The following is a 21,842-nucleotide window of genomic DNA, read 5'->3' on the forward strand; positions in this document are numbered from 1 at the left end:
TTTTATATTTTGTGCATGTGTGTGTGTACGTGCTTGCTTGCCTGCACAGAGATCCCCTAGAACTAGAGTTCCAGGCAGTTGTGAGCTACACAATTCAAGTGCTGAGAACCAAAGGCTGGTCCTCTGAGCCATCTCCCCAGTCCCTGAAATTCTTTAATGCAGTGTCATATCAGCTCCAAGTTGATCTTTAGTCTTAATCTCATTCAAACACCAGGACAAGCCTACAGGGAGGCACTGTTGTTGAAACAGGTCCTCATTCCAATTTCGCAGGAGAAAAGAATGAGGCTCTAGGGAGTAGAAGATGGGTCCAGTGTATCTCCCCTCCACTCCTCCTGCCTGGTTGAAGAGGATCTCTCTAAGCCTTATATTTTTCTTCTTTTTCTCTCCTGTGGCAAGTGACAGTTTGCACGTAATGAGGTTTATACTTGGCCTCAAGCGTGCCCTAGTCTTTCCCTCCTCCAAAATAAATCCTCTGTAGCAAGGTCCCTTCTCCCAGCACACAGTAAATCACCCATCTTCCATGTCTGATCCAAGAACAGCCAGCCCATGCACTCCGATGTTTCAGCTCCCTGTCAGCAGTTTTTGGCCCTCACCACCACCATATCCACCAAAACCTTCCAACAGAGACACACGGCAAGCTGTATAGGTCATGTAACATTTTCTAGCAACTATGTTTTAAAAAGTAAGACCACATTGAAATTAACTTTAGTAATGTAACTTCAGATCAATTATTCTAGTTTCATTTAAAAGTATAATCAATATGAAGCCAATTACTGGTATATTTTACATTCTTTTTTTAAATTTTGTTTGAAATCCAGTATGAAGGTGGTATTTGTGGCACATTTCAGCCCAGACTAACCATACTTCAATGACTCAAGGGTCGTTCTTGGTGTCTTGCCATTTTGTTTTGTTATTGTGGCCCCTGTCGGTGGTGCTGTTTGGAGAGATGCTGTTTAGGAGATGGAGCCTTGTTGGGAGAAGAGCACCACTGGGAGAAGTGCGGGGTTTCCCAGCCCTGCCCCTGCTTCCTGCCCCATCTTTACGCTTCCTGTGCAGACGAACTGTGATCTCTCTGCCCCTGCTCTCATGGCTGCACTTCCCCACCACGGTGTGCTGAATCTTCTCCTTCAGATGCTCGGCCATGGTGTTTTATCACAGTAACAGGAACGTTAGCAATACAGTGGCCACTGTGCTCTATAGCACAGACCTTCAAGGTCAAGGTGGCCTCCTGGAAGTCAGGTCCAATGGGCCATTTGTGGACTTGGTGCTACTTAATCTCTCTGACCGTCGGCCGTATTTTCTCCTGAAATACTCACTCTCTGTGCTTTCCCCTTTTGTCTGCCTTTGATCATGTTCATGGCTCCCAAAGCCAACTGTGGAGGTCTGATCACTCCTGAGGTCTTCTATTGCAAAGAATGGAATTTCACTCTCTAAACCAAGGAGCCCACCAAAACTAAAAACCAACCTTATGACCCATCCCAACCTGCTCAATAAATGAGCCACCAATCTACTGGCCACCTAGACCAAGCAGCCTTGTCTTTAGCAGTGATCATGACCTACCAGGAGACATTGGGCAACGCCTGGACACACACTGAGTTATCCAAACTGGAGGTGAGGTGGGTAATGAGTCCTTGGGTCTAGGTATGCTGCTAAACACTCCATAATGTGCAAGCAACTCCAAGAAAGGCTTGTTTGCTCCCCCCCAAACCAGTGTCTTCACTGTTAAGAAATTCTGCCTTCGATCGTTCACAACATCAGGACCACAAGCAAAACCAACAAACATACATAAGCCTGGGCCTCATTCCAAACTTACCGAATTAGAATTTCATAGAATGGGGTCCGGAATTGGTGTTTCAACACAATCTTCATAGATTTTTTTATTCTGCTTATGTGTGTGTGTGTGTGTGCGCGCGCCGCGCGCGCGCGCGCGCGCGCATCTGAGTGAGTGAATGTGGATGCATGCTGCCATGGCGCATGTACAGAGGTCAGAAGACAACCTCAGGTTTCAGTGCTCACCTTCTGCTTTGTTTGAAACAAGGTCTCATCACCACTGTGTACACAAGGCTAGCTCCTGGAGATTCTCCTGTCCCTACCTCCTGTCTCCCTGGGATTGCATATGCTCATGCTCTGTCCAGCTTTTACATGGGTTCTGGGAACCTGAACTTGGGTCCTCCTGCTTGGATAGTAGACACTTTTACCATCCTCCCAGTCCTCCACATGACTCTTTTTTTAAATTTAGTCTTCATTTGTCTTCCCCCTCCCCCCTCCGGAGCTGAGGACCAAACTCAGGGCCTTGTGCCTGCTAGGCAAGCGCTCTACCACTGAGCTAAAGCCCCAACCCCTGCATGACTCTTAATGTACACTAAAGTTTAAAAGTCGCACCTCTAGAGCCCTTCTTGGTATCCGAGGGACCCACTGTGTTTCTGCTCTATTCCAAACAACTCCATCTTAAAACAGAAAGTACAGCTCAAGTTTCAAGTTCAAATAAACATTTGATCTCAGCCTTCATGGTCCAACTTAGTGGGCTTTTAACTTGCAGTTTCCCTTTTAACAAAATTATTCTAGAGACTACGGGCCTGGAAAATTCATGGTCTAATGCAATGTCTTTGGTGAACTCTCTCTCTCTCTGCCTTTCAGTCCTGGAGCTCAGAGCTTATTTCTTTAAATTGAAATCTAGGAAACAGAGCAGGGTTTACTATACTGTTCACTAGAGAGACGACACCCCAGAAAAATCCTCAAGACTTCTTAAGCTCAGTTTGTGTTTTAAAACATATGAAAGCAAGTGGCTCTTGAGATATGGGGATAAAGGTATAACTGGATATACTACAGAAAAGAGGCCCTGAGGATTATTTAGCTACTTGGGAGTCTGAGAAAGATTTAACTTAGAGGGAGACAAATCTGGAACTCAGTCTTGGTTCTGTCTTAACAGATTGCACAAATTGTTTAAAAAATTGCTCCAGTTAAAGAACTATTTATTAAGTACCTCTGATAAGCGAGGCATGAAGCCAGGCACTGGGTATGCATGCAAGCAAAACCCCAGCCTCAAGGAAATTACGAGTCTATGGACCCTCTCATAGGGAGGATGCAGGATGAATCAGATCTGGTCCTTTCCCCTAAGAAATCCAGACTAGTTGGTTATAAAAACCAAATCAATCTGAAAATAAAGGTGTGGTGTGTACAGAATTCTCTAGAATATGGAAAGTTCATTCATCTTGGGAGATTCAGGCTTTCAGGAAAAGTAGGGAGCTATGTTGATAAATTTTGAGAGAAGATAGCCTGGAGAGAAAGGAACAGCCAGAAGATTATCTCAAAGATCCGACAGAGATTAGGCAGGCATGAACAAAGGCCCAAGGAGGAGCCAAACTAGCCCAAAGTAGTGTGAGAGAGCTACAGGTGTTAATAGAATATGCAGGTGCAGAGCAATCCCTTTACTGGTGCTAATGGAGATTTCACGTCTTCCTTCCAAATTTGGATGGCTTTTTTTCCCCCACAATCTCTCTGGCTAGAACTTCTCAGCGGGAAGAATGGGTGTCTGTGTCCCACTCCTGAACACAGGGGGAAGCTTGCAATTTTCACCATCAGGTATGTTGTTAGCTGTTAATTACAGTCTTCATCATGGAGCCATAGAATTCCTTCTATAACTACTCTGTGAACATGCAAATACCATTTGTATATGTTTAGATGATCATTTGAAAAAGATCTGCAAAAACAAAATTCTAAAGTTTCCTCAATATTTAAAAGAGGACAGGAAGGTAGACACGACTCCCAAAGATGCCGATATCTCCATCTTTAGAGACCGTAAATGTGTTTTAATTACATGAAAAAGAGAGACTTGAAGATATCATTAAGATTACCTTAGACCTTAGGACAGGGACAATAGGTACCCGGGGCCCACCGCTGAACAAAAAGAATGAGAAGCTTCTTCTTGTGGAATCAGAGAAACAATAAAAAGAGGCTCACATGTGGAGGGTCTTGGCTCAGCACTGATGGAGAGGGACACAGAAAGAGCAAGGCAGCACCTGGAGCAAAGGCTAGACCACCCTCAGACAGCAAGCAAATAGGGACCTCCTACAGGCGCTGAGTGTGTTATAATCATTACAGCAGCAACAGAAAACTGGTTCGGCAGGAAATGGAGTAAAGAGGAATGAAAGCAGAGAGAAATGAGGATTGCAGCACTAGAATGACATAAATTGGAACGTTAGACTCCAAACTCATCAATTGCTGCTTTAAGTGACAGCAGAGTGAAAGGCAGAGGCTCTCAAGATGGATTGTGTAAAAAACAAGACCACCTAAACATACAGACAAACTGGCAGTCAATTAATCAAAGACACACCGTGCAACCAGTCAGCATGTTCAGGCCAGAGCATATCTGTTAGCATCGGATAAAATAGAGTTCAGGCCAAAAAGAATCCACAGAGAAGTACGTCATAATGAAGAATAAAGGGGGTCAAATCACCAGAGAGACACAGCAGGTGTAACTGTGTAAATCTAGTCACAGAACCCCAAAACACTATGGAATTGAGAGGAGACACGGGTGAGCCCCAGTTGTAGCTCCTCTTGAACTTCAATTGCAGATGTTTAGCATCATTTACTAGTAATCTGTAAATCAACTCACTTTTTAAAATGCAATTAAACTATTTAAGAGGGATTTTATTGCTCACATAAAAAGGAAGCTGGAGTAGTTCCATAAATAATGATACAAAAATAAAACAAACCATATTATTAAAGCCTACTTGGACACCATGGCATGCCTACAGTGGGACTCAGTGTTCTCTATGACTACAGCTGTGTACCACCTACCAACATTTCTAGTGCCTGAGGTGGCATGCATTCTCTATTCTTGGAAATACAGATGTAGCTCAAATCTCATGCATGCCAAGGAATATACTAACTGACCATATATCACAAAGCAAGATACTGCAAGAATTCAGAGTAGAGTGTTCCTTCCTCCACACAGTTGAGTTCCTACCAGCAGTGAGAATGGGACTTCCATCCACATCCAGGTTGGTACTTAGAACCCAGTGGAAATCATAAACTGTGGGGTCCTGAGCCAACTCAGAGTCAGGTGTGCTGGGCGCCATCCCCAGCCAAGACCATAGCACCAGGGCTGTGCTGTCTTTAACAGAGCTGATGTCATCACTCGTGTACAGAAGAACAGGAGCCAGCCTGGCAGTGCCAGGACTGGAACCACAGGAAGGCACGCTCCCCGCTCCCCACTCCCCGCTCACAAATGATGCATGTCCTCCGAAGCCATCCGGCCAGCGAGACTTGTAGATTTATTCCTCGGAGGGAAACCACTATCCATCAAGTGGCCAGCCAGACTCCACATCGGGTGACGAATGAGAACTGGGAAGCAAGGCTTATCAGGCAAAGGCTGTCGCACTTATGGAATACAAAACAGCTCATCCTGCTGTGGTTGCATCACAGTTATAAATGCAGCTCATGGAAGACCAGAGGCAGGACAGCCAGGAATAACTTTGGTTCTGTCTCTACCAGCAAAGAGAGAACCATCTTCCCTCACTGGGCATGGTGATTAATTTATTTTAATTTAAAAGTTTGATTTATTCATTCTTTATTTTTTTGGTGAGTAAGTGGATGGGTGCACATGCCACAGTGCATGTGGAGGTCAGACAATGACTTGTGAGGGTTAGTTCTGTCTTTCCAACATGTGGGATCCAGGCATCAAACTCGGGGCATCAGACACAGTAGCAAATGCCCCTACCCACTGAGCCCTCTTGCTGGTCCTATGATGATGAATTTATGATCAACCAGTTTGCTACATGGCCCCCACTTGGCACAAAGCCAGCATGCAAGCTACAAGTGCCTCAAATCAAACAGACCTGGATGTGAATACCAGATCTTTTATTTCCTGACTGAGTGACTGGCAAGTAGTTATTTAAGACTTTAAATCTTAGTGTCTTAACCTATGAAATCAAGCAAATCATCTTTACATCCTAAATGAGATAAGTACAATAAAAATTAATTTCATTGCATGCCATTTGCTCACCATAGTATGGTGAGCCATTCATGAATATGGGACACATATGTAGGATACAAAGAAGGACTCTGGGGGCCAAAGAGATGGCTCAGTGGTTAAGAATGCACACTCACACTGCTCTTGCAGAGGAAGCATGTTCAGGCAACTTACAACTCCCTGTAACTCCCAGCTTTAGGGGAATCCCACAACCTCTTTTACTTCAAACATGCCAGAACATGTATGTACATACCCACATACAGAAATACAAATACATACTCTAACATACAACAGAACATGCATGCACATACATACACACAGAGAGAAACACAAATACACGTAATTAAAGGTAATAAAATAAATATTTTGAAATGTGTTCTGTGCTCCTGCCAAATGGTCAGTGTACAGCAAAATGGTCACTCTGAAAACAAGGACCAAAGCTCAAGCAGCCATGGACCACAGCACATGTTTAGGCAACTCTGCCACAAAGCTTTTAATACATACATAAATGTGCCTGGCTCTCTACACCCCATGAAAACACACACACACACACACACACACACACACACACACACACACACACACACACACACATGCTTCCATTCAGTGGGTTGGTTTTCTTAGGAAAGTATGCTTGGGTGAATACCTTACTCTAAATCTTAACTCCACGCAAATCAAAATTATTCCCCTATCAACAGACGGACAGTCTCAGCCGGTTCATCCTGGAGCAGAACAACAAAGGCAAAGATGAAAAAGGCTTCACAAGAGGGGGGCAGCGCTAACCTGAGCACACAGGGGCGGGGCTAACCTGAGCACACAGGGGCGGGGCTAACCTGAGCACACGGGGGCGGGGCTAACCTGAGCACACAGGGACGGGGTTAACCTGAGTACACGGAGGCGGGGTTAACCTGAGCACACTGGGGGGGCGGGGCTAACCTGAGCACACGAGGGCGGGGCTAACCTGAGCACACAGGGGCGGGGTTAACCTGAGCACACAGGGGCGGGGCTAACCTGAGTACACAGAGGCAGGGTTAACCTGAGCACCCTGGGGCGGGGGGGGGGGGGGGGGGGGCAGCGCTAACCCGAGTACACAGGGGGTTGGGGGCAGCGTTAACCTGAGCACAAACGGGACAGCGCTAATCTGAGCACACAGGGGCAGCGCTAATCTGAGCACACAGGGGACGCCAGCTCCGCTGCCTTTGCTGGATGAGTTTGGACACATTCTTCACCTTTATCATTTATTTCCTGTGTGTGAGAGAAGGCAGGCAGTTGGATGTGCTCCTGAAATCCTGCGATGCTGTCACACATATAAAGGCCACTTGGATAGCAAAGAAAAAGGCAGTGTCTGGCCAGTGTCCAGCACAAGCTAGAGTTGTGTGTTGTTTAGACTGGAAAGCACAGGATGCTTACTTCAGTGTCTGTGTAGAAGTTGTGTGACTTGAGAACATGGATCCTTAGGGCCTGGCTTTAGATGAGCCTTGATTTGCTCATTTGTGAAGAGTGGTGAGAATTCCTAGTCTCCATGGATCATTCTATCTATCTGTCTGTCTGTTTGTCTCTGTGTGTGCATGTGTATTCATGTTGGGGGTGGTACATACGTGGGCACATGCATGTGGAAGCCATGGAGGCCATTCCTCAGTAGGCTGTTCACTTAGTTTTGGAACACAGTCTTGGACTGTCCTGAAATCAGCAAACCCAGTGATGCTCCTGCCTCTGCCATCCCAATCCTGGAACTAAAAGGGCACACCAAAAAGCCCGGCTATTGACATAGGTTCTGGGAACCGGAGTCGAGCCCTTGTGTTTGAATGACAGGTACTTGACTCACAGAGCCATCCCCCAGCCCTCCCGATGGATTTCTGTACTGATAGTGCTTATTGTCTTGTCCAGAGCTGGCATATTCCTCCACCTCTGACTGTCCCTCACCAAGCAAGGCTCTCCTCTCCGGGACAAGATTGAGTTTCTCCCACTCGTTCACTTGGGCCAAGTTCACTGTAAAAGCTCTTTCTTTCTTCCAGAAGGGAGGCTCCCCCAGGAGGCTTTCCATTCTGACTCCCATAGAAGACAACAAGCCAGGAATCAACTATTGGCATCCATGTAAGATGAAAGCCAGCAGATCTGATGCATTCCATCCCAGCAGACCCAGAGTGTGGTCTTAATGGACTGTTCTAATGGCGTAACTCAGGTCTGGTTCTGCATCTCAAACAGCAGCTTATTCGGAAGGGCAGAGAGAGAGCAGCAGATGCATGTGGCATTGAGTCCTGCTCTGTGCCCACAGGCACTTCGGAGATGTTCAGAAGCTGCGCTCACATTTCCTCTTCCCACGCCGGAGCCTGTGAGGAACCCTGTTTTCGCTTTGCAGAGCACGTGACCCTCCGCCTCTCTCTTCAGTCTAAGTCCCTCATCTTGACCACAGCAAGCAATGCTTCAAGTGACCCCTCTGGTTGTGAGAAAAGTAAGGGTGGAGGAGACTAAATCTGTAGCTTATCTTTCTGGGGTGTATTCATGCTTCTGTTCTGTGATTTACTAGCAGTGACGTAGGAAGTTGTCTACATTGTGCCAGCCATGAAATGGGAGGAATGATAAGAATAGATTTCCACATGGTTATCTAAAGCCAAAACTAGATCCTGTCCTTTGGGCCACAGTCGCTCTTGTTCACGACAGTCTCACCACACTTAGCCTCCATGTTTCCCACACAGAAATCATTTTCCTTCTGCCTCAGTTTTCCCTGCACTCTGGTTCTTTTCCCTTAGCTCTTCCCGATGTTAGATGCTCCCTCTTCTTCACGATCCATCTAAATGGCACACACTCTGAGAGGCCCTCTGTCTGCAGCAGGACCTGGCCACACTAGTGCTCACAGCTGTGCATACGTTTTTTCTTGTAGTACTTTTCAAAGTCTGCAATTTGGGGTGCCAAAATGGCCAGGTAGTTAAGGCCCCAGACTCAAAATCTGTAATTGGTGTGTTTATGTGTGTCTTGGTGTCATCCTACACTGGGATGTTGATTAGAACTCAGCCTTTTCATACCTCATGTTCATCATCTGGTATAATGCCTACCATTTAAGCATTTGAGAAATACTCATTGAGTGAATAAATTTAGTGGAAAACACTTGGGGACTGGAAATCCCTGTATATGCAGACACTAGTCCTTTATACATATTATATTCACATGTGATAAAAGTATATATGTATGTATGTATGCATGTATGTATATGGGGTGTGTGTGTGTGTGTGTGTGTGTGTATTTATGGCTTCATTGAGAAATGTCCCCCACAGGTTCGTGTATTTGACCATTTTGTCCCCAGCTGTTAGCACTGTTTGGGAAGGTTTTAGAACTTGTAGGAAGTGGAGCCTTGCTAGAGGTAGTGAGTGTCTGAGGGCTGGCCTTGACGATCTGTAGTCTGTCCCCACCTCCTGTTCAGTCTGCTTCTTGAGTGAAGATGCAATGTGAGCGCCAGTCCCCTGCTCCTGCCACCTCACCCTTCCTGCCTGTCACCACCCTTCCCACCGTGATGGCCTCCATCCCTCTGATCTGTGAGTGGAAACAAATCCTCTATCCCCCAGCTGCTCCTGACAGGCATTTTATTACCGTGATGAGAAAAAACCCAGACAATATGTGTCTAAGATGCATGATGCACTTTAACCTAAGGTAATAAACAGGGAAGGTAGCCCTCATTCTGGCAATAAGGGGCCATCTTCTCCTTCTCCATAAGACCAGAGAGCGTTTCACCCTGCATTCCTCAGAGCCACTTAAAGACGGAAATGGAATTGGCATGGGCTCCAGATTTAAAAGCTCCCAGTACTTGGGGCTGTCAGGCTCCCACTGAAAGAACAAGAAGACAGCGAACACAAAATTGTTATCAGAATAAAATCGGTAAATGCTGCCTGTGTCATGCGAGTGTAATTCCTGACTGTGTGGATTCCCTTCTGTGGTGTCCAGGGGCCTTGCCACTCCAGTCCAGAGCTCCCAGCAGGGCTTGAGAGGACCTGGGTTAATAGCCAATCTACAAGACGGAATCATAAGCAGTTCAGTCATTTATACAGATAGCTACAGAAACTTAGGTCCCTGTATCTTCTTTTCAACATTTACCTGTTTGTTTGTTTGTTTATTTAGTGTGTGTGTGTGTGTGTGTGTGTGTGTGTGTGTGTGTGTGTGTTTGCATGCACATACTGTGTCACACATGTAAAAGTCACAGGACAACTTGCAGGAGTCAGTTCTCTCCTTCCACCATGTGGACACCAGGGATCAACCTTGGGCCATCAGGCTTGGCAGCGAGCTTCTTAACCCACTGAATCATTTTGCCAGTTCCCCCCGAATTGTTCTGAAGGGAACCCCAAGTGTCAGATCATTTTATCTGTCGATATTTCAGTTTGTATCTCTAAAAGTCAAGGACTCCTCTTATCAAATATGTCCACAATGCCATTACAGTCAGACGTCATCTGTGTTCATATTTCTTTGGATTGTTCTAGACACTTTTTAAAACACCATTTTATTTGTTATGATTGAAAAATATACCACTTCCACATAAGATCAGTTAATACGATTCAAGACCTTTTGATGTGCAAATTCATCCTCCACCTCTTAATTTATTGCATTGTATTTGGGTCTGGAAGTGAAAACTGGATCTACTTGTTATAGTTTCCTATAGCCTGCGCTTTGTGTGGCCTCCCATGGGGTTGTACACTAGACTTACACCTCTCTCCCTTCCATATTTGTTGAAAATTGATAATTCAATCTAGAGGCTAATGCAAGCTTTATATATTTTTTCCAATCCTATTGCCTAGGTAAACTGTGAACCTTCTTTAAGAAGTACAATTTTCTAGCTGTCTTTTTGTAACCGTGGATAGTCCTGGTGACAGTGGATGGTCCTGGTGACTGTGACAGTGGATAGTCCTGATGACTGTGACAGTGGATGGTCCTGGTGACTGTGGATGGTCCTGGTGACTGTGAATGGTCTTGGTGACTGTGGATGGTCCTGGTGACTGTGGATGGTCCTGGTGACTGTGACAGTGGATAGTCCTGGTGACTGTGGATTGTCTTGGTGACTGTGAATGTCCATGGTGACTGTGGTTTGTCTTGGTGACTGTGGGTGGTCCTGGTGACTGTGGATGGTCCTGGTGACTGTGACAGTGGATGGTCCTGGTGACTGTGGATGGTCCTGATGACTGTGACTGTGGATGGTCCTGGTGACTGTGGATGGTCTTGGTGACTGTGGATGGTCTTGGTGACTGTGGATGGTCCTGGTGACAGTGACTGTGGATGGTCCTGGTGACTGTGGATTGTCTTGGTGACTGTGAATGTCCATGGTGACTGTGGTTTGTCTTGGTGACTGTGGGTGGTCCTGGTGACTGTGGATGGTCCTGGTGACTGTGACAGTGGATGGTCCTGGTGACTGTGGATGGTCCTGATGACTGTGACTGTGGATGGTCCTGGTGACTGTGGATGGTCTTGGTGACTGTGGATGGTCTTGGTGACTGTGGATGGTCCTGGTGACAGTGACTGTGGATGGTCCTGGTGACTGTGGATTGTCTTGGTGACTGTGAATGTCCATGGTGACTGTGGTTTGTCTTGGTGACTGTGGGTGGTCCTGGTGACTGTGGATGGTCCTGGTGACTGTGACAGTGGATGGTCCTGGTGACTGTGGATGGTCCTGATGACTGTGACTGTGGATGGTCCTGGTGACTGTGGATGGTCTTGGTGACTGTGGATGGTCTTGGTGACTGTGGATGGTCCTGGTGACAGTGACTATGGATGGTCCTGGTGACAGTGACTGTGGATGGTCCTGGTGACAGTGACTGTGGATGGTCCTGGTGACTGTGACTGTGGATGGTCCTGGTGACTGTGACTGTGGATGGTCCTGGTGACAGTGACTATGGATGGTCTTGGTGACTGTGGATGGTCCTCGTGACTGTGGATGGTCCTGGTGACTGTGGATGGTCTTGGTGAGTGTGACTGTGGATAGTCCTGGTGACAGTGACTGTGGATGGTCCTGGTGACTGTGACTGTGGATGGTCCTGGTGACTGTGACAGTGGATGGTCCTGGTGACTGTGACTGTGGATGGTCCTGGTGACTACTACTCGAATTATTAGTACATTAGCATTCACAAAACAGAAATTTCCAATTTACAGTCCTTCATCATTTATTACCCGGAATGATGCCAAAGAGAGAATTTTGTTCATTGGCCATTTGATTAGCCTGAGAAATTGTTGAGCTAAGAAAGGCAGAATCAATGCTTGGTTATTTCCCTTATGTAGTTTTCAAAACAATGAGCAGGTTTCCTAGCATCCCCCAAAGGGCTCACAAATAAATTATGATACAGTTATGACTTTTCTGTGTTTTAACTCTTTGTACTTAACATCTTCATTGATCCTGAATATTTCATCTTTAGCTTGTTGGTTCTTTTCAAAGCTGGCTTCTGTGGAGGTTAATCTCATTATCAACTTGATTGGATTGCAAGCCACCTAAGCAATTCATAAATCACACCTCTAAGTGAGTCTGTGAGGGTGTTTCCAAAGATGATCGTGGGGACTCTTACATAATTAATGGACTAATCCATTGATGGATTCAAGTTTTAAGTAGAGCATTTTCGGTGGTTTGAAGGAAAATGCCCCCCAAAGGGGGTGGCACTATTAGAAGGTATGACCTTGTTGGAGTAGATGTGGCCTTTTTGGAGGAAGTGTGTCACTGTGGAGGCAGGCTTTGAAGTCTCATATATGCTCAAGTCATGTCCAATGGGTCAGACCACTTCCTGTTGCCTTCAAGATAAGATATAGGACACTCAGCTACTTCTCCAGCACCATGTCTGCCTGCACACCACTATGTCGCACCATGATGATAATGGACTAAACTTCTCAAAAGGTAAGCCATCCCAATTAGATGTTTTTCCTTTATAAGAGTTGCCATGGTCATGATGTCTCTTCACAGCAATAGAAACTCTAAGACAGTGTTGAAAGGTGATGGAACATTAGAAGTTGGGAAATTGAAGGAAACAGGTCACTGGGGACATGACCTTGGGGGTTGTATCTTGCCCTGGTCCCTTCCTGTTGTAACTTTCTCTACTTCCTGGTCAGCCAGGAAATGAACAACTTCCTCTATCACATAGTCCTACTCCCATGATATTCTACCCAAGTTCATGAGGGGCCAAGTGATCATGGACCAAATCTTTTGAAACTGTGAAAATGACCCCTCCTCTCTCCCTGGAACTGTGGGAACCAGCCCCCATCCCTAAAACTGTGGGAAACAGCCCCCATCTCTGGAACTGTGGGAACCATCCCTGAAATGGTTTCTGCTGGGTTTTCAGTCACAGCCACAGTGACAACTAACATGACATATGGGTCTTTGTGACCTGTGGTCTAGTAACACTTTGTTCTTTGCTTTAGCAAATCCTGGAGCGGTGTGTTGTGCTTCTACCCCCACTTTAGCGATCAGCCACTTTCTGGGTTGGTCTGCTGTCATGGAAAATAAAACCTAAAGCCTCAAATCTGGATACAGGGATCCTTTGTATTGCCAGGTTGATCACTGATCTAGGTGTATGGATTTTGAGTTAAAAATGCATGATGCATTTCTAATTATCACATATGAATTATGTCTTCTTACAGTGCGTCGTGTTCTGTTTTCATACATAGACACATTGTGTAATGATCAAGTTAACATAATTAGCATGTACATCACCTCAAACATTTACCATTTCTTTGTGGTACAAAATCCTCCTTTTGGTTACTCATATTGCTGCTTTTTTTAAAAATTATTTTTTAGTTAATGTATGCATACTTATTTCTGGGGTGTACAGTGCAGCCATCTGATACTTCCACACAATACTAATGATCCAATCACAGTCAGTCCATCTTCTTGAATGCTATCATTTCTATGGGGTGGAAATCTGCATATTCTCCACCAGTTATTTAAAAATGTCCAGATTGAAGCTGCTTTGGTACATAACAATGATCCAGAATCAGGACTCAGCCTCACAGATCTTTCTCTCATGACAAAATGCTCATTTTGCCATTGTCCGTATAGTTACGAACATTCCGCGCATCCCACAATACAAGAAATGAGCCTCAAGGAGGTAGTCCTGTTCCTTTCCTGTCCTCCACAGTTCTGACAGTGGCTTACAATTTGCTTGCTGTTTTTTTATACTTGGAATGTGCACCCTCAGGTCTAAAAAGAGGTCCCTCTGATGTCACTTAGACTGGAGTCTTTCTGTGTCATTGAAAAATTAAAGTTGTTTTATCTCATATCTGGCACTTCAAAAACGATTTGTTTTATTTTTTTAAATGGAGTAAAGCATATATAGTCAAGTCTGAAAGGCCATACACATTTAGAAAATATGGCTATTTCCTCTGTCCCTGAATGTCTTCTATTTTCACAGTATCTTATTTTGCAATATATACTTTATTCTATGGCAATTTTTATTTTAATGAGCTGGTGGTTACTTTTACATATCTGTCAGGAGTTGAATTGTGCCCCTCCGAGTTTGTCAGGATATGGTGATACCCATGAGTTAGTTAGCTACTTTGTTAACCAATTCATTTTGCTGTTTTTATTTTTATGCAAGTGGATTCACAGACATTGGGAAGCTCTGTTTCTGCAAGGCTCCCTACTGAGCCTGCTCCTGGTGTGAAATCATTCAGCTCTAGTCTCACATGAACCGGCATGCCTTGCTTCTCTCTTGTGTGCACTCACATGTGTGTCAGACACACACAAGAGTAACTTGGAGTGTCTTTATCTTCAGATGCGCACACTGCTGAGCCGACTGAACTTCTCTGAAGAGCTCCATACCTGTCGTCCCACAGATGGCCATAGTTAAACTCAGTGGGTCACAAAACAAAACAAAAAGATGTGACTGTGGGAAAAGTGTTGACCGAGGAGGGGCAAAAGGAAGAATGGGGTGATCAGGAAATTAAATACACTTATGACATCACCAAAGAACAAATTTAATTAATAAAAAACGTAGCTTGACTCAGCACTCGGTTAGAAACTGCAGCTCTCACAGAGGTTGCCAACATGCCAGGCTTGCCTCTTAGTTAAGCTGAGACCAACCCTAAGTTAATCAGTTCCTTTGTCATCGTAAGACGAGGTCTGATGGCATTATTACAGTATCCAGCCGTGGATCCAGATGATTTATGTTTTCATTTGTGTGTGGCTCCATACGGTGTGGGAAGAGACTACAATTTATCCTCCTGGCTCCTATCTGCCTTTCTCATCAGGCAGTGATATGTACTCATCAGTGTTTTAAATGAAAACACCATTACCTGGCCAAAAGCATATGCAATCATAGTCATCTGTGCTTTGGGAAATAGAGGATTCTTCATCATTTCATTGGAATAACAGCTTTGAAAGAAAAGAGAAGCATCTATCCTTCTTCAGAAGCACAAGTGATCAACTGCACTGCCCCTGGCTGGGTACCAACATACACTGAAGAGCAAAGACATCCACCTGGGAGTAGGCAAGAAAAATGATTATCTTACAACTGAAATAAGTAGGCACTACCATGGGAGATATTAAAGCTGTGCCCAGAGTATACATACGAGACTGTCTTTAAAAATACTAGCATGAAAACTGATCAGGTGTAGACCGGGTGACCATGGCAGTGTTTCACAATGAGATGGAGATTAAGGATTTTAAATATGATGAGGACTCGGAGACACATTTCTATCCTTGCCCCTGTGGGAATAACTTCTCCATCACCAAGGAAGATGGTTCTTGGTTGCAACATGTCATAGCTGCTCTCTCATTATAAAAGTGATTTATGATGAAGATAAGTTTAAGTGTGGAGAAACGGTCCCAGCACCTTCAGCCAAGAAAGAGTTAGTTAAATGCTGAAGAAGCAAGCCCCTGGGAACCCAGATCCTGAAGAGCAGGGAAGGAGCCCGGGTGGCTGGATCAAGTGCTGAGTAGACAAGCTCTTCCCAGGACAGCTGTCTGTGGCTGGCTCTTCCATGTGGATCTTCATCAGCCGCTGAATTCATCATAAACTCAGGAGCCTGTGACGTGTCAGACCTGGATTTCATGTTCCCATGGAATTGGAAGGATTCCTAATTGTCCATCTAAATTTGAAGCTGCATCATTTGAATATCTTAAATCTAAAAATCTTCTGAAAACAACATCATCCACTTCAATCCTGAGGCTCTTTATTTTTTTTTTAAGATTTATTGTTTTATTTTTAATTATGTGAATGTGTGCATTTGTGTAGGGGTATGTGCATATGAGTACAGTTGCCCAGGAAAGTTAGAGGCACCGGATCTCCTGAAGCAGGAGTCACAGGCAGTTGTGAACCACCCGACATGGATGTTGGCTGATCTCTGTGAGTTTGAGGCCAAGGCTACACAGAGATACCCTGTCTTAAAAAAACAAACAAACAAAACATATATAAAATAAACAAACAAATACATTAGCTTATGGAAGATACTCTCATTCAAACCTCAATCAGGAAGTTTCGGTGTGGCCTTGTGAAGTATTGAATGAGCTAATGACAGACACTGAGTCTTTTGTGCAAGGATACAATGCTATTGTAACTCCAAAGGGAATGCAGCATTGTTTGGCCATGAATCATATCCTAACAATAAACAGAAGTGCCACTCTCAAAAAAAAAATACGTTTGTGTGTGTGTGTGTGTGTGTGTGTGTGTGTGTGTGTGTGTGGTGTGTTGCCCGATGACATATGCATAACATACAGTGATTACATCGAAATAATGGCCATTCCCTTCCTCTCAGATACATAGCATTTCTTCAGGTAAGAACTCCCTTAACAACTTTGAAATCATTACACTGTCACCTCCTGTTATCCATTCTCCACATGTGTTCATAGCTAGAGGCAGTGTTCTAATGAGCATCAAAAAAATTCCTAAGGAGCTTGTTAAAAAAACATACTCAGAAATGCTGTCCTTTGAACACGAGACAACTGCTGCACACACAAACTCACAACAGCTGTGGTTACCTATACAAGATCTGGACAAGATCAAACCAGTCAAAATTCCAGCATGTGCTGAGGAGGGGCAACTGAGGACCCAGCCCAGGCTGAGGAGCCATTGGCAGTTGGGAGAGTCACTTTTCCAGGGAAGTGTGGTCACTAGGAAGTTACCATCAGTGCATGCCCCAAACCTATGCACATATGGGCAGCATTGATTCGACTCAATAATCCTGAAGAAAGAAAAAAGAAGGAAGGAAGGAAGGAAGGACGGAAGGAAGGAAGAAGGGGAAGGGAAGGGGAAGGGAATGGAAGGGAAAGAAGGAAAGGAAGGAAAGGAAGGAAAGGAAGGAAAGAAGGAAAGGAAAGGAAAGGAAAGGAAAGGAAAGGAAAGGAAAGGAAAGGAAAGGAAAGGAAAGGAAAGGAAAGGAAAGGAAAGGAAAGGAAAGGAAAGGAAAGGAAAGGAAAGGAAAGGAAAGGAAAGGAAAGGAAAGAAGAAAGGAAAGGAAGCCCATGAAATTGGGAAGGAGATGGTTAGAGTGGAGGAGTTGGAGGTCATGAATGGATGGAGAGATATGTATGTATGAAATTTTCAAGGAGTAAATTTGAAAATACTATTTTAAAATGACATATTCCTAGATTTTTATCATGTCCCCTTCAAGTTGGAGTCTTCACCTCCTATTTCCAGAAATCTGCATTCTGAATCAGTATCCATGGTCATGGGTGGACACTGTCCATAGACACTGCTTAGAATAACTGTGCTGTGGATACCACAGGATTTGATGTCTGAAAATGTGGGTGCTGGTTTCTGCAGAGCATGTCTAGTATCTGCAACCAGATCACTAAAGGCCAGAGAACAGTCACAGCTGCCCCAGAATCTCTAAAGGTTTTGAGGTAACAAGCCAATAAATATGACCCAAAGATTTGGTAGACTTTCTTAGAAAAAAAAAAAATCCTGACATAGGTGCACGTCTGTACCCATGCACTTCCTCCTGAAACTTAGAGTCAGGAAAAGACAGAAAACAGCAGTTGCAATAATGTAGCTTTGTGTGAGGGCATTAGGTTCATATGTGGGATTCCCATCTACTCACTAAAAACAGTAAGGACATGATAACAGAGAGTTTATTCTATGTCCAACTGCAATAAAGTAAGTGCAGTCACCATAAAGCAAACAAATATGCCAACATGTATTTTTAAACTAGTGCACTAAATATATCTAGTCACCTCTCCCTTAAGCTAAGAAAATAAAATCAATGGCCTTAATAAAAGAAAATTATTAGATGGTCTAGTTCTGTAATATTTACCTTAAATAAAAGCAAAGAAGTCAGGGAGTGCTCACTCACACACTCTGTTGACTTTGCTAATTCTGAGTCAGGAGAAATGGCCTCAAATAGTCACTGATAGATTAATATGGATTTGTATCCAACCCAGGTAGGTACACCCATCCTAGAAGTCAGCCACGCCCAAGCATGAGATCCAATAAATACCAAGAGGCCATGTTACCACAGCTGCAACACTTCGAGACCAGAGCCAGGGTGGTCTTGAGAGATGACTCTAAGGGTGTGCACCCAATCTCCGAGCCCGACTGCTTCAAGCTTGGTAGTGAATCTGAGTCATCTCTAGTCTTCATAGCAATCAGTTTGCATACAGGAAATCTATAGCATGTCAAATGAGACCCAGGATTTGAACCCTGATCTCCCTGCTGCCAGAGACAGCAGAAGAATGTCTGGTCAGAAAGAATAGGGATACACTACATCTATAGGAGGGGGGAGAATCAGCAGTGAAGCGGGGGACTGGGATACTTGGGGGTTGTATTTCCTGTGGACACAGAAAGAAAGAGGCTAGTAGCTATAGAAACACGTGTGACATGTCTCACAGACACACTGCTCAGTCACAGTTTTAAATACAAAAGCAGTGGGTAAGCGATGTTTTTATTTGAGCATGTTCGTGTGACCTTTTTTCAAATAAATATACCCAGCCTCTCCAGAGACTATATCCCCAGAGACGTCATCCCCTCCAAGTCTGCTGGCCATGATTTATCTGATTCTCTGTCTCTCTGTCTCTGTCTCTCATTCTCTGTCTCTGTCTCTCATTCTGTCTCTCTTTCTCATTTTGTCTCTGTCTCTGTCTCTGTCTCTGTCTCTCTCTCTCTCTGTCACACACACACACACACACACACACACACACACTTTTTTAAAAATCAAGGACAAATGATATTTACAGATCAGTGAGTTTGAGCACTACAATACACGCACATATTGAAGGCTCACTCACTACCCCACAGCCACATACAATTTTTTGTTGTTGCTGTTTTTTGATACACAGTTTCTCTCTGTAGCCTTGGCTGTCCTAGAAGTCACTCTGTAGACCAGGCTTGCCTCAAATTCAAACATTTACCTGCCTCTGCCTCCCAAAACACACACTGCACAATTTTTATGTTATTCAAATAAAGGACATCCTCTGCATACTAGGCACTGTGGCTTGCCTTCACTTAGCTTATTTAATCTACACAAGATCCCACTGAACGAGGCATGACTGTCTCATTTTGAAAAGCGATCAATAGCTTTCCTGTGTCTATTTGAAATACCCCAAGTCCTGATTTCATATACATCACACTAACTCCCAGCCCACACGATCCCATACATGGATCTCCTCCAAGATTCCATTTTGGATGCAGGTCACCCCAGATCCTTGTTGATCAGGATGATGAACAAAGCTCCATAAGTGATCCCTGTTTCTTCTCCCTTACGCCACTGTTGAAGACTTCCATTGGTCCAATCCTCTATCCTAATAAGGAAGGAGCACACAGACTCCTGATTCTGGCAAGGTTTTGATATGCTCTGAAATATCTATGCTTCTACCTTAGGTTGAGGGAAATAGATAATGACCTTATTTGCTGTCTGTGAGTAGAGTTTTGACTATATTGTCTGTTTTTTTTATTTTTTTGTGTGTGAGCATATGTATATATGACAATTTATGTGTGTATGAATAAATGTGAAGGACCAAGGTTGATGTCAAGATTATCCTCAATTGCTCTCCACCATATTGACAGTCAGGCTCTTTCAGTCAAACCCAGAACTCTCTGATGTGGCTAGCCTTGCTAGCCAGTGTGCTCTGGGGATCCTTTGTCTCTACCTTGGAGGTTGTGATTGCAGCTGGTTGCCACACTCTCCCAGCATTTACTTGAACTTAGTGGACTCTGAATTCTGGTCCTCACAAGTGTCCAGCCAGCATTTTAACCACTAAGCCATCTTCTCAATCTCTTGCCTGTATTCTTAGCATTGCATTGGTTTTGCCTCTGTGAAGATTAAGGGCAGGATAAAATTTGGAGAACAGATTTTTAAGGTAAATTTTGGAAAACAGATTTGTAAGATAAATTTTGGAAAACAGTTTTATTTTTAACATATAACCTAGTTCTTCTGAGGTGTTGGTATCCTCATTAAAGATAAAGTAGAAAACAGAAAATATCTGGTCTTTCTTAATGACATTATGTGGATCAGCAGATATATTTGCTCCAACAAGGTCCTTAGAGGTACCATTATCAACATTATTAAGATGAAGAATCCAGGTCCCAGGGAACAGAAATGATGTCCTCAAATCAGAGAAATAGGTGATCTTGGCCATCTGGCCCCAGAGTCCAACTCTGAAATCTTAAGTGCCTCACTTGGCAAAATCAATGTGATTTCAAGTAGCAGCCATGACTCTTAACAGGAAGCAATTCAGAGGGGAAGACAGTGAGTTGTGAGGACAAGAGAGAGGGCTGTGTACATCTGTGAACTCTCAAACTGATGTGCCCTGTGTGGAGATGGAACAGGGAAGAGAGATTCCGCCCCTGTGAAGATGGACCAGAGAAGAGATTCTACTCCTGTAAAGATGGAGCAGGGAAGAGAGATTCTGCCCATGTGAAGGTGGCGCAGGAAAGAGAAATTCTGCCATGTGAAGATGGACCATGGAAGAGAGATTCCACCCCTGTGAAGATGGAACAGGGAAGAGAGATTCTGCCCCTGTGAAGATGACCAGGGAAGAGAGATTCTATTTGCTTGGCAGAAAAGAGGCAGCTTTGTCCTCAGCAGTTGAGGCTAAGATGTTTGTGACTTACTTCTTTATACTATCAATGGGAAGAAACAGGTCGATACACTTCTTGGTTCCTAGAGCTAAGGAGAAAGCATCGACAGTGAGAATCATCTCCCCTGCTTTAGCACCGTCAACCAGAGGCAAGGAGACAGGTCTAGCCTAGGTATTTCTGTGACTAATGGGCTAGATATTTGATGACCAGAGAGGTTATAAATTGGTTGTGGCTTTACACGATGTTAACTTTCCATCAACTAATAAGTCACGTAAAAAAGGACTTGGAGAAGAATTGAGAATATAGCTCCACACTAGGTCTGGTAAGGAACACCTGCAATCCCAGTGCTTAGGAAGTAGAGGCAATAGGGACAGAAGTTCAAGGCCAGCTTCAGCTACTTAGTGAGTTTGAGGCCAACCTGGCATATATGAGACCTAGTCTCAAAACAAAACAAAACAAAATAAGTACTGGAAGAAGTATGCAAAATACAGATCCCAGGGAAATGTTTGCTCCAAGCAAATCTAAGATGTTTTAAAGACACTATCTTGCTCTTCCTCAGAGTTGAGGTCCACCCTTTCAGCTCTCTCATATTGCAAGGGCATGCCTCTGTCCTATGTTGAAAACAAAAAAATACATTGTACACACATAACAACTCTTTTAAAGGTAAACAACTCTGCCCCATCCCCAGGGGCAGACAAAGGCCTCAGGCTGCCAGTCCATGAGGCGCAGGACCTCAGGGTGTGTCACAAGTCAGTGCAGGTACCTCAGTGGGAAGATGCAGTCTTTGGGCTCCCTCTGTCACAGACTTCAGAAGCATCACTGCCGATCTGGCTTCCCACTGCACCGTCGCTCCTTTTTCATTTCTCTCGAGTGAGAATATGTGATGCGGGGCAGGCATG

At 44.3% G+C, this 21,842-nt stretch overlaps 1 protein-coding gene and 1 pseudogene across 2 annotated transcripts in view; one reads left to right on the top strand and one right to left on the bottom strand.

Moving 5' to 3' along the window:
* The window catches only part of Grin2a (glutamate ionotropic receptor NMDA type subunit 2A), a 437,010-nt gene that overhangs the window by 228,100 nt on the left and 187,068 nt on the right, over nucleotides 1-21,842 (bottom strand). The window lies entirely within an intron of this gene.
* LOC114695533 lies at nucleotides 15,556-15,794 on the top strand (annotated as a pseudogene).

Source organism: Peromyscus leucopus, chromosome 8b (genome assembly GCF_004664715.2).
Source record: "Peromyscus leucopus breed LL Stock chromosome 8b, UCI_PerLeu_2.1, whole genome shotgun sequence".
Taxonomy (NCBI): Eukaryota; Metazoa; Chordata; class Mammalia; order Rodentia; family Cricetidae; genus Peromyscus; species Peromyscus leucopus.